The following is an 11,933-nucleotide window of genomic DNA, read 5'->3' as shown; positions in this document are numbered from 1 at the left end:
ACCCCCCACTCCCTGATATTCCTACCCTAGCCCTCTACCCCCTAGGCCCCAGTGTGTGATGTTCCCCTCCCTGTGTCCGTATGTTCTCATTGTTCAATACCCACTTATGAGTGAGAACATGCGGTGTTTGGTTTTCTGTTCTTGTGTCAGTTTGCTGAGAATGATGGTTTCCAGTTTCATCCATGTCCCTGCAAAGGACATAAACTCATCCTTTTTTATGACTGCATAGTATTCTATGGTGTATATGTGACACATTTTCTTTATTCAGTCTATTATTGATGGGCATTTGGGTTGGTTCCAAGTCTCTGCTATTGTGAACAGTGCTGTAATAAACATAGGTGTGCATGTGTCTTTATAATAGAATGATTTATAATCCTTTGGGTATATACCCAGTAATAGGATGGCGGGGTCAAATGGTATTTCTATGTCTAAATTCTTGAGGAATTGCCACACTGTCTTCCACAATGGTTGAATTAATTTACACTCTCACCAACAGTGTAAAAGTGTTCCTTTTTCTCTACATCCTCTCCAGCATCTGTTGTCTCCTGATTTTTTAATGATCATCATTCCAACTGGCATGAGGTGGTATCTCAATGTGGTTTTGATTTGCATTTCTCCCATGACCAGTGATGATGGGCTTTTTTTTCATATGTTTGTTGGCTGCATAAATGTCTTCTTTTGAGAAATATCTGTTCATATCCTTTGCCGACTTTTTGATATGGTTGTTTTTTTCTTGTAAATTTGTTTAAGTTCTCTGTAGAATCTGGATATTAGCCCTTTGTCAGATGGGTAGATTGCAAAAAATTTTTTCCATTCTTTTGGTTGCTGGTTCACTTTATTGATAGTTTCTTTTGCTGTGCAGAAGCTCTTAAGTTTAATTAGATCCCATTTGTCCATTTTGGCTTTTGTTGTCATTGCTTTTGGTGTTTTAGTTATGAAGTCCTTGCCCATGCCTATGTCCTGAATGGTATTGCCTAGGCTTTCTTCTAGTGTTTTTACAGTGTTAGGTCTCATGTTTAAATCTTTAATCCATCTAGAGTTAATTTCTGTATAAGGTGTAAGGAAGGGATCCAGTTTCAGCTTTCTGCATGTGACTAGCCAGTTTTCCCAACACCATTTATTAAATAGGGAATACTTTCCCCATTGCTTGTTTTTGTCAGGTTTGTCACAGGTCAGATGGTTGTAGTTGTGTGGCATTACTTCTGAGCCTCTGCTCTGTTCCATTGGTCTATATATCTGTTTTGGTACCAGTACCATGCTGTTTGGTTACTGTAGCCTTGGAGTATAGTTTGAAGTCGGGACCTACCTGATTTATAGTGATCAAGGTGGTGGGGAGTTTTTGAGGACTTGGAGTCTTTCCTCTAATAATAACATCAGCTAACACTTATTGACCATTTATTATATATAAATATGTTCCTGCATGACCTCATATAATTGCAGAGGAAGAGGGGTCAGGTACCATCCCTGACCTTATTTTCATATGGAAAACTGAGGAAGCAGAGTCAAAGTAACTTGCCCAAGGTTGTTTGAAACATTTTACACCAGGAGGGTCTGACCTAGGGGCTGAGCTTTTAACCTGGGATGTGTCAACCCCCTTCCTTCCATCAGTCCCGTGTTAATATGCATGCATGTGCAGGACTGAGCCAAGGGCAGAACTACAAGGGTATTGAACTCATGGTGATCATGCCCTTCCCTGGTTCTGGGAAAAGCATGAGGCACAACATCCTCCACCCTCACTGTCTTTCATTCTTGCAATCATTCACTCAACAAATATTTGTAATTGAGGACATACTATATGCCATGTCCTCACCAAGGACACAGTGGCGATCAAAACAAGTTGGGAATGCCTGCTGTTACGGGACCTACAACTCCCATGAAGCACCAGCATGAGGGGGTAATTTATACTCACGTAAACTTAGAGCTGCATCAAGAGCTGTGAGGCAAGAGAACAAGATACTGTGAGAATCTGCAAAGGGAAAATTGCCTGATTAGATCAGGGAAGCCTGTGAGTCCATGACAGAAGAGGTGACAGCTAAAGAAAGAGGAGAAGGAAACATGCACTGGGTGATAAGAACGTATGGGGGGAGGCCCTGTGATCGGAAAGGAGCATGGCACATCTTGAGACTGAAAGGAAACCAGGGCTGGAGGAGGCCCAGCCATGCTGAGGACTTGTTCTTTATGTTGAGGGTAGTGGGAGGCCTTTGAACCACCAACTTTGGACTCCATCCCTGAGCAGTTGCTCAGGCCAACAGTGCCCCAATAGCCACCTTCTGTGTCTGTCTGCCTCCTATGGAGTTATTAAGGAGGCAGATCTTCACAACATCAGCATCCTTGGAGTTGGACTTTAGTCATGGTGATGGCCATCTTGGGATCAGAGAGAACTAGGCCCTGGCAGCTTCCTGCTCTGTCCTGAAAGCTGACATTTTTTGGTCTATTGACATTTCCAGGAAGATTAAATATCACAAGATAGAGATAGTAATTACACAATGTATTTGAGACAAAGATTATCCATACTTCTTTGCAAATAAGTCAGCTAACTAGATATATCTGTATATATCTATATATACACACATATATTTTGTCTTTGCCTTTGGACTTGAACTGAAACATGAGCTCTTCCTGGCTCTTAAAAAAAATATATAAAATTTTTAGTAGAGACAGGGTTTTACCATGTTAGCCAGGATGGTCTTGATCTCCTGACCTTGTGACCCATCCATCTTGGCTTCCCAAAGTGCTGGGATTACAGGTGTGAGCCACCACACTTGGCCAAGTCAACTAATAATATTAAGAGTAATTTGGCTGGGTGCAATGGCTCATGCCTGTAGTCTCAGCACTTTGACAGGCCAAGGCTGGCAAATAGCTTGAGCCTAGGAGTTCAAGATCAGCCTGAGCAATGGAGCAAGACCTCCAGTTCTACAGAAAGTAAAAAATTAGCCAGGCGTGGCCTGTGCCTGTAGTCCCAACTACCTGGGGGGTTGAGGTGGGAGGATCACTTGAGCCAGGGAGGTTGGGGCTGCAGTAAACCGAGATCACACCACTGCAATCCAGCCTGAGTGACAGAACAGGACTGTTTCAAAAGAAAAAACAAGTAATTTCAGTGCACTCAATTAACAGAATTCCATAGATTGTACCTTGCTATCTCTGCCTTTTCTCCCTTATCTCACGGTAAATTCTTTGCTTGAAAAATGTGATTATGCATAGTTTTCTGGAACAAAGCTGCCTGATGGCATTCCACAAGCATAAAAAAATAATAATTATGGTGACTCATTTCTTGCTCTTGCTACTTAAATATTATTCACTAAACTCTGCTAACAAGAAAGAGTTACTGTAAAATGACTTCTCTGCCTCACTGGATATAATTTACTCTTCAGTTTCAGATGCCATCTCCAGTGCTATTTAAGAGAGGTTTGCATGTAAATGTGAGACAGGTTATTTGCTTATTTATGCTTTTGTTTCGATCTGTTTTTCTAGTGACCCCCAAGTGAGTGATTCTGATGTGAGCATGTGCAGTTCCTTGACACAATGCACCTTACAATGATGGAACATTGAACTCATCAACATAATTTTCAAAAGACTGACACTTTTTTTTCAGAATCACAAATACTTAGATTTTGAAGATGGAGATATTATCTAGAGGCTTCTAGATAATCCATTTAACTCTAAAGAAGAGAAACCAGAATTATCATTGACTGGGGAAATTCCATTTATTGATTAAAAAGCTGATTGGAATTTGCATTTGCACAGGTAGGGGGAAATCCCAATTTGTAGTCCATGTCAAGTGAGGCCAGCCCCAGGTGAAACTGGCCATCTCAGCCCATGACGAGCAAGAGAAAAAGTCAGCTGGGGAGATCCTTGGGAGAAAGTGTGGGGGATGATGAATTTTATGTGTTAACTTGACTGAGCCATGGGATGCCCAGATATTTAGTCAAACATTATTCTGAGCGTTTCTGTAGGGGTGTTTCAAGATGTGTTTAACATTTGAATCAATAGATTGGGTAAATGTGATTGTCCCTGCCAATGTAAGTGGGCCTCAGCCAATCCACTGAAGGCCTGAATACAACAAAAGTCTGACTCTTCTTCCCCAACAAGAGGGAGTTCTTCCTACCTGATTGCCTTTGAGCTGGGGCATCATTTTTCTCTTTGCCTTTGGTCTTGAACTGAAACATGAGCTCTTCCTGGGTCTTGAGCTTGCTGGCCTTCAGCCTGGAACTATACCATCAGCTCTCCTGGGTCTCCAGCTTGCTGACAGCAGATTTGGGGACTTGTCGGCTTCTATAATCACATAAACGTATCACTGATAATTCTCTCTGTATTTCCACACCAACACACACACAAGATATACGCATCATTTTCTCCATTTCAGTATCAGTTGATGTGAGAGGAGACAAAATAAATGGAGGTGTTCTGCTTGGAAAGGCCAGGCTCTTGGTTAGGTGGGAGGTTGGAGGTCATCCAATCCAGCCTCCTGCATGAGGCAGAAGGGCTCTCTATCATGCCGTACATGTTCAAGCACGTTGTTCTTTGACTCTGGCCTGAATACCTCAGAGCGGCATTGCTGTGTGATAGTATCAAGGGCCCTGGAATCTGACGGCTTGTGTTTCACCTTGCCTAAACTCCTTACTAACCATATGGCCTTGGGCACATCCTTACTTGACTGATTTCTAAAATGAGATAATAATACTGTTCATCTCAGGGCTTGCTAGGATGATGCCTTGAGAATACAGAAGAACATAGTCTAGTGGCCAGTATGTATTACAATAAATAATAGCTATTATAAGTCCTGCCAATTCTAATCTAACCTTAATTTGGGATGTAAATGCCCAGATTCAGTAATTCCATATTAGCTTTTCTTTTAAACTTGGGGGCAGCTGTGGATTTGATAACCATAGCTTCTATGTATTCTAAGGCCTCACTCTTCAAAATGTAGACCAGCAGCGTAGATAGCACCTGGGACCTGTTAGGAATGCAGAGCTCTGGCCAGGTGTGGAGGCTCACACCTTTAATCCCAGCCCTTTGGGAGGCTGGGGTGGGTGGATCCCTTGAGGTCAGGAGTTTGAGACCAGCCTTACCAACATGGTAAAACTCTCTCTCCACTAAAAATACAAAAATTAGTCAGGTGTGGTGCCACATGCTTGTAAACCCAGCTACTTGGGTGGCTGAGGCAGGAGAATCATTTGAACTTGGGAGGCAGAGGTTGCAATGAGCAGAGATCGTGCCACTGCACTGCAGCCTGGGTGACAGAGTGAGACTTCATCTCAATAAATAAATAAATAAGAAAAGAAAGCATTGCAGAGCTCAGGCTTCAGGTGACGATGAGTGGATTAATGTTTGGTCTAAGGCTCTGAACAAAGGTGACAAGGAACACAGGGCCAGTGATAGAGTTCTGTGATAGTACCCTGGAGATTCCTCCCCAGTACTTAATGAAGAACTGAATTGCTGTTGACACTCGTTAACATTCAACCTTAGCCAATATAATAAAAAACAGGTTTATGGGAGGATTCTAAATAGCAGAAAGGGCAGGTCGAGGAGACGGCAGGACCCCAGGCAGCAGCGGGAGCTCCTGGAATCCTTCATATCACTGGCATTAGATGCCTCAACTCTGCCTGTCTTCTGTGTATTCTATTCAAATTCTGGTTGGCCCAATCTGGGTCAATGTCTTCTACTCTTGGACAGCTGGCCCTGGCCAGGCTTGAATGCACAGCCAGGACGATGTTGATTCAGAAGGCAGCTCAGTGTGTGTCCACTACAAAGACCATGTTTCAGAAAGATACATCAGTCCAGGTATTTTGCTCCAAACAGCCTTCGCAGATGTCCACTACTTGACTACAGTGGATCCTAAACAAAGTTAATACAATGTTGGGCATCTCAAACTTGCTTCAAGCAAAAAATGGAGAAGGGAGCCTGACTTAGAAGAACAGTATATTTACCCAATGAAATCATTGAAAACAACTGCTAGCCTATTTGGGGTGTGTGCTTAGCAGAGGCTTCATTTGGAAAGCTTAGTAATACAGAGATACTTTTTTAGAGGGGTTAGCTTCCTTTAAAAAATACAATCTTTAGAGGAATAGGTAGCTGCTGGATATGGAAAATAAAGCTTGAATTTCCCGTAGGGCCATAGTTGAATAGTTGAGAACTGAGTTTAGAATTTGAACTATGGTCATCTGAGGGAAAAGATAAGATTATCTTGTCACCTTTATTTGACCTGTTGTTTAATCTTTGAAAATATATGCATGTTGATATAACCCCAACCACCCAGAACTCAGGTCAGGAAAAAGAGAGACATGTTTTTGCTCCAAGTCAGCCACTGCATTAATAGGAATATCATAGCCACACCTTGGAAAGTAATAACCCCACTGTTCTCTGGAGTGTGTTCAGGTGGGTGTGCTGCATTCTAAGGAGGGCATTGAAAGCTGGAGGGACTCCAGGTAAAGAGCATCAGGGGAATGAAGAAAAGTCCTGGAAACCATGTTACACAAAGAACCGTATGATATAGAGCCAGAAACCAGGTGGCCACATGGAAGTGACCACAGACATGTTCTCTTCTGCTCCAGAGGGCCAAACTAAGGCCATCAAGTGGAAATTATGGAGAGCAGAATCTTGGATGAATATAAACATCATTTAAATATTTGTTATGGAGAAAATGGTTTATAATTGGGGAAAATGCCTTGATTAATTTATGTTGGAGAGATTGCTGGAGCAGGAATGTTATCAGACTTTATAGGATTAGAGGAGGTCAGGAAAATTTCTATCAAGAGGCAAGGAGGGGAATTTGTTGCATTCCTGAGAGGGAAGAGTGAACAGAAAAGTAAGAGAGGAGAGAGAGACGCTAGTAAGAAGTGGGAAGCTAGGAGAAGGGTCAGAGAGGATGGAAAGGCTTGGAAGAACAGAAACATCTCTTTATTCTTCATTCATTCATTCATCAATCTATATTTCTGAGTATTCCGACCTCTGTGCTAGGTGCCATTGCAGCCACTGGGGATAGAGTGAATAAAGTAGATAAAATGCCTACTCTCAGGTGGGACACATTCTGGTGTGGAGACTGTCAATACCCTAACACACATAAGTATACAACCTGCCAACTCACAATAGTGATGTGAGGAAAAACAGAGTTGAGGAAAGCAACTGAGTGGCAGGTTGGCCAGGGAAGGTGTTTACTGAGAAGGTGATGTTGGAGCGGGAAACTGAATGAGGTGAGGGGAGAGCCTGGGAAGTATCTGTGGGGAAAGATTTTGGGAAAAAACATTTAGTCTGGGTGACTGAGCGGAACTTAACGTGCCATGAAATTGTTAGGATTTGAACCAATCTTATCTAGATCTTGGAGGGGAAAGGAGTCCCACCTACATCTGATCAATAAAAGTTGGAGTCTTCTCTCTAGAAGGTTCTTTGGTTGGTTGGTTATTTTAGAGGTAGGGTCTCCCTCTGTCACCCAGGCTGGAGCATTGGCTTGATCATAGCTTACTGTATCTTGGGCCCAAGCGATCTTCCTGCCTCAGCCTCGAGTAGCTGGGACTACAGATACATACCACCATGCCCGGCTGCTTCTTAAAATGTTTGGTAGAGATGGGGTCTTGTTAGGTTGCCCAGACTGGTCTCAAACTCCTGACCTCAAGCAATCCTACATCCTCAGCCTCCCAGAGTGCTGGGATTACAGGTGTGAGCCGCCCCACCTGGCCTCTCTCTAGAAGGTTCTCATGGGTGTATTGAACATCTATCGCCCAGATAAGCAGTACATCAGCTGCCCAGAGGGTTACTGCATTGGGTGGGAGATTGAATTAAGTGGTTCTTATGCCTGGTTTGGTATCAGAATCACTTAGAAATTGCTTTAAAAATATAGGTTTCTGGCCTTACTCCAGAAATTCTGCATCAGAATCTCTGGAAGATGGGGATCAGGAATCTGTACTTTAAAACAAGTTTCCCTGTGCTTCTGATGTAATTAGAATACAGAATAGTATTTGGAAACCACCTCATTAGTTGACTTTTAAGGTTTCCTTCAGCTCAGAGAGTTTTTGATGGTGTGAATGCAGCTTCTTCATGAAGTCAATTATCTTTCCAACTGGAGTTTTAAAAACTTCTTTTTAGCTGGGTGTGGTGGCTCATACCTGTTATCCCAGCACTTTGGGAGGCCAAGGCAGGTAGATCACCTGAGGGTCAGCAGTTCAAGACCAGCCTGGCCAAAGTGGTAAAACCTCATCTCTACTAAAAATACAAAAATTACCTGGGCATGCCTGTAATGGTGGCGCATGCCTGTAGCCCCAGCTACTCAGGAGACCGAGGCAGGAGAATTGCTTGAACTGGGGAGGCAGAGGTTGCAGAGAGCTGAAATCACACCACTGCACTTCAGTCTTGGTGACAGAGCAAGACTTCATCTCAAAAAAATAAATAAATAAAAAATGAGAAAAATAAAAACTTCTTTTTAGATGTTAAAAGGAACACAAGCTTGCTGTTGAAAAAAATTCAAATGATATACAAATGTAGGCTGCACATCCTAGAAATAACCATTATTAGTGTTTGGTGTATATTAGTCTAGACTTTGCCATATATGTAGGTTCCAAATCTACATATATACATATACATAACAACATTTCTTTTCTTTTCTTTTTTTTGAGACAGGGTCTTACCCTATCGCTCAGCTAGAGTGCAGTGGTATAATCGGCTCACTGCAGCCTTGAGCTCCTGGGCTCAAGTGATTCTCCCCCATCAACCTCCCAAATAGCTGGGATTACAGGTGCCCACCACCACACCTGGCTAATTCTGTTTATATTTAGTAGAGAATATGTCTCACACAATATTGCCCAGGCTGGTCTCAAACTCCTGGGCTCAAGTGATCCTCCCGCCTCAGCTTCGCAAAGTGCTGGGATGATAGCCATGAACCACCATGCCTGGCCCATACTAAAATTTTTAATCTTTTGGTTTACAAAAATATTGCAATTTACCACAATTTGTTTTATACACTTGATAATACATCTTAAATATACTCTTACAGTACATATAGAGCAACTTGATTCTTTTTTTTTTTTTTTAATTTGAGACAGAGTCTTGCTCTGTCACCAGGCTGGAGTGCAGTGGTGCAATCTTGGCTCACTGCAACCTCTGCCTCCTGGGTTTAAGCAATTCTTCTGCCTCAGCCTCCCGAGTAGGTGGGATCACAGGCACAGGCCACCACGTTTGGCTAATTTTTTTGTATTTTTAGTAGAGACGGGGTTTCACTGTGTTGGCCAGGATGGTCTCGATCTCTTTACCTTATGATCCGCCCACCTCAGCCTCCCAAAGAGAGCAACTTGATTCTTTTTTTTTTTTTGAGACGGAGTTTCACTCATGTTACCCAGGCTGGAGTGCAATGGCGCCATCTCGGCTCACCGCAACCTCCGCCTCCTGGGTTCAGGCAATTCTCCTGCCTCAGCCTCCTGAGTAGCTGGGATTACAGGCACGCACCACCATGCCCAGCTAATGTTTTGTATTTTTAGTAGAGACGGGGTTTCACCATGTTGACCAGGATGGTCTCGATCTCTTGACCTCATGATCCACCCGCCTCGGCCTCCCAAAGTGCTGGGATTACAGGCTTGAGCCACCGCGCCCGGCCTGCAACTTGATTCTTACAGTGACTGCCTAGTGTTTCACTGTATGTCTATATCATAATATAATGGACATTTAAGTTGTTTCCACTTTTTTGGTATTACAGCCACTACAGCAATTAACATCATTGCAGCATAGTTCTTGATATTCGGCATGAATTCATAGATTTGGAGTTTTGTAAATGTTCTTCTAAGGTTCTACCAGTTTATAGTCAAACCAACCATTTTTTAGGAAGTTTCCTGTTTCCTCATCCTATTACTCTTCACTAATATTATCTTTTAAATTTAAGAGAATCAGGGCTGGGTGGGTGATGGGCTGCTGGTGGGAGAGGGGATGGACCAAGTCCCAGGTTGTCAGGATGAAGGTTCGGGAAGGTCTGGCCAGTAAGATTCTACTCCCTGGCTCTGCACCAAGTTCCCTACCCCTGTCTAAATCAGCTCTTTCACTTCAGGGCTTGAGACTAAAAGAGCATCTTGCAGGGGGCTTTCCAGCCCCAAAGCAGCCTGTCTAGAGACTCTCGAATTCTGATCTTGAAGTTGGAGGCCTCCAGGGATGTTATTTTTAATCTTCTACAAAGGTTAGAGGGGTTGAGGCTGTCTGACCCCAGTCTGATGTGGCAGGTAGGCCTTGGGAAGTGCAGCGTGGGAGCAAAGAATCCAAGCATTGAGCCTGCATCCCTTATTCCCCATCCAGTGGGGTGCCGAGGCTCGGGCAGCATGATGATGGAGACTTTTGTGAAGGATATCAAGCCTGGGCTCAGGGACCTGAACCTTATCTTCATTGTGCTGGAGACAGGCCAAGTGACCAAGACAAAGGACGGGCATGTGGTTGAGACCTGCAAAGTGGTGGACAAAACAGGCAGCAATGACCAGGTGCGGTGGCTCATGATTGTAATCCCAGCACTTTGGGAGGCTGAGGCAGGTGGATCAGAAGGTCAGGAGATCAAGACCATCCTGGCCAACACGGTGAAATCCTGTTTCTACTACAATATAAAAATTAGCCAGGTGTTGTAGTGAGCACCTGTAGTCCCAGCTATTCAGAAGGGTGAGGCAGGGGAATGGCTTGAGCCCAGGAGGCGGAGGTTGCAGTGAGCCGAGATTGCACCACTGCACTCTAGTCTAACAACAGAGCAAGACTCCGTCTCAAACAACAACAACGACAACAACAACAAACAGGCAGTATCAATATCTCCATCTGGGATGATGTCGGCAATCTGATCTAGCCTGGGGACATTATCTGGCTCACCAAAAAAATACACTTCAGTTTTCAAAGGTTGTCTGATACTGTATACTGGCTGCAAGGATAATCTGCAGAAGACTGGAGAATTCTGTATGGTTTATTCTGAGGTTCCTGACTTCAGTGAGCCAAACCCAGAGTACAGCACCCAGCAGGCACTCAACAAGGTGGTGCAGAACGACAGCAATGCTTCAGCTTCCCTGCCTACCACCAGATCCCCTGCTGTTTCTCCAGCCTCTGAGAACCAGAACGGGAATGGACTGAGTGTCCCACCAGGTCCTGGTGGTGGCCCACATCCTCCCTTACTCCCTCCCACCCACCCAGCACCCGAATGACCTGAAGCCAGCCCAACCACACACCTGCAGGCCTCTCTGGCCTTTCCAGCAACTTTGATAGTAACGGCAAAGAAACCTGGAGGAGCAGCAAGATAGCATGACATTCTTCCTTTCTGCCACCAACCACAGCGCAAGTGTCTGCTGGAGAGCAAGATAGCCTTCCACTGGCTGGCTAGTGTAGCAGTATTTTAGGCACTAAGCTTCAGTGGAGAGGGGGTGAGCAGTGGCCTTATCCACCATAATCTCTTACTCCCCCATTGTCCAGCTGAACTACCTGTCCCCTGGGAGTCAGGACCCTCTGCCTGCTCTTTCCTCTTTAGAAATGGCATTTACCAGCCAGGCACTGTGGCTCATGCCTGTAGTCCCAGCACTTTGGGAGGCTGAGGCAGGTGGATCACTTGAGGTCAGGCAGGTGGATCACTTGAGACCAGCCTGACCAACATGGAGAAATCCTGTCTCTGCTAAAAATACAAAATTAGCTGGGTGTGGTGGTGCATGCTTGTAATCTCAGCTCCTGGGGAGCCTGAGGCAGGACAATCGCTTGAACCCGGGAGGCGGAGGTTGCAGTGAGCTGAGATTGCTCCATTGCACTCTAGCCTGGGCAACAAGAGTGAAACTCCCTATCAAAAAAAAAAAAAGAAAAGAAAAGAAAAAAGGAAACGACAGTTACCGTTTGTTGCTTCTGTGTGAGTCATGGGGATCAAACTGAAATCTCTCCTTCCTAATAAATGTTACCACTCTAAAAACAAAAAAGATAATCATTTACATAAAAATATCTTATTGTTTTAA

General features: G+C 44.0%; 1 pseudogene; it reads left to right on the top strand.

Annotated features, from left to right (window-relative positions):
- Window positions 1-10,289: 10,289 nt before the first annotated feature.
- Window positions 10,290-11,442, top strand: LOC116562931 (annotated as a pseudogene).
- The last annotated feature ends 491 nt before the right edge of the window (window positions 11,443-11,933 follow it).

The sequence above is a fragment of the Sapajus apella genome, unplaced genomic scaffold (assembly GCF_009761245.1).
Source record: "Sapajus apella isolate SASKATOON/1434 unplaced genomic scaffold, GSC_monkey_1.0 scaffold1, whole genome shotgun sequence".
Classification (NCBI taxonomy): Eukaryota; Metazoa; Chordata; class Mammalia; order Primates; family Cebidae; genus Sapajus; species Sapajus apella.
The sequence above is the reverse complement of the archived record's forward strand: the minus strand, read 5'-3'. Positions and strand labels throughout refer to the sequence as shown.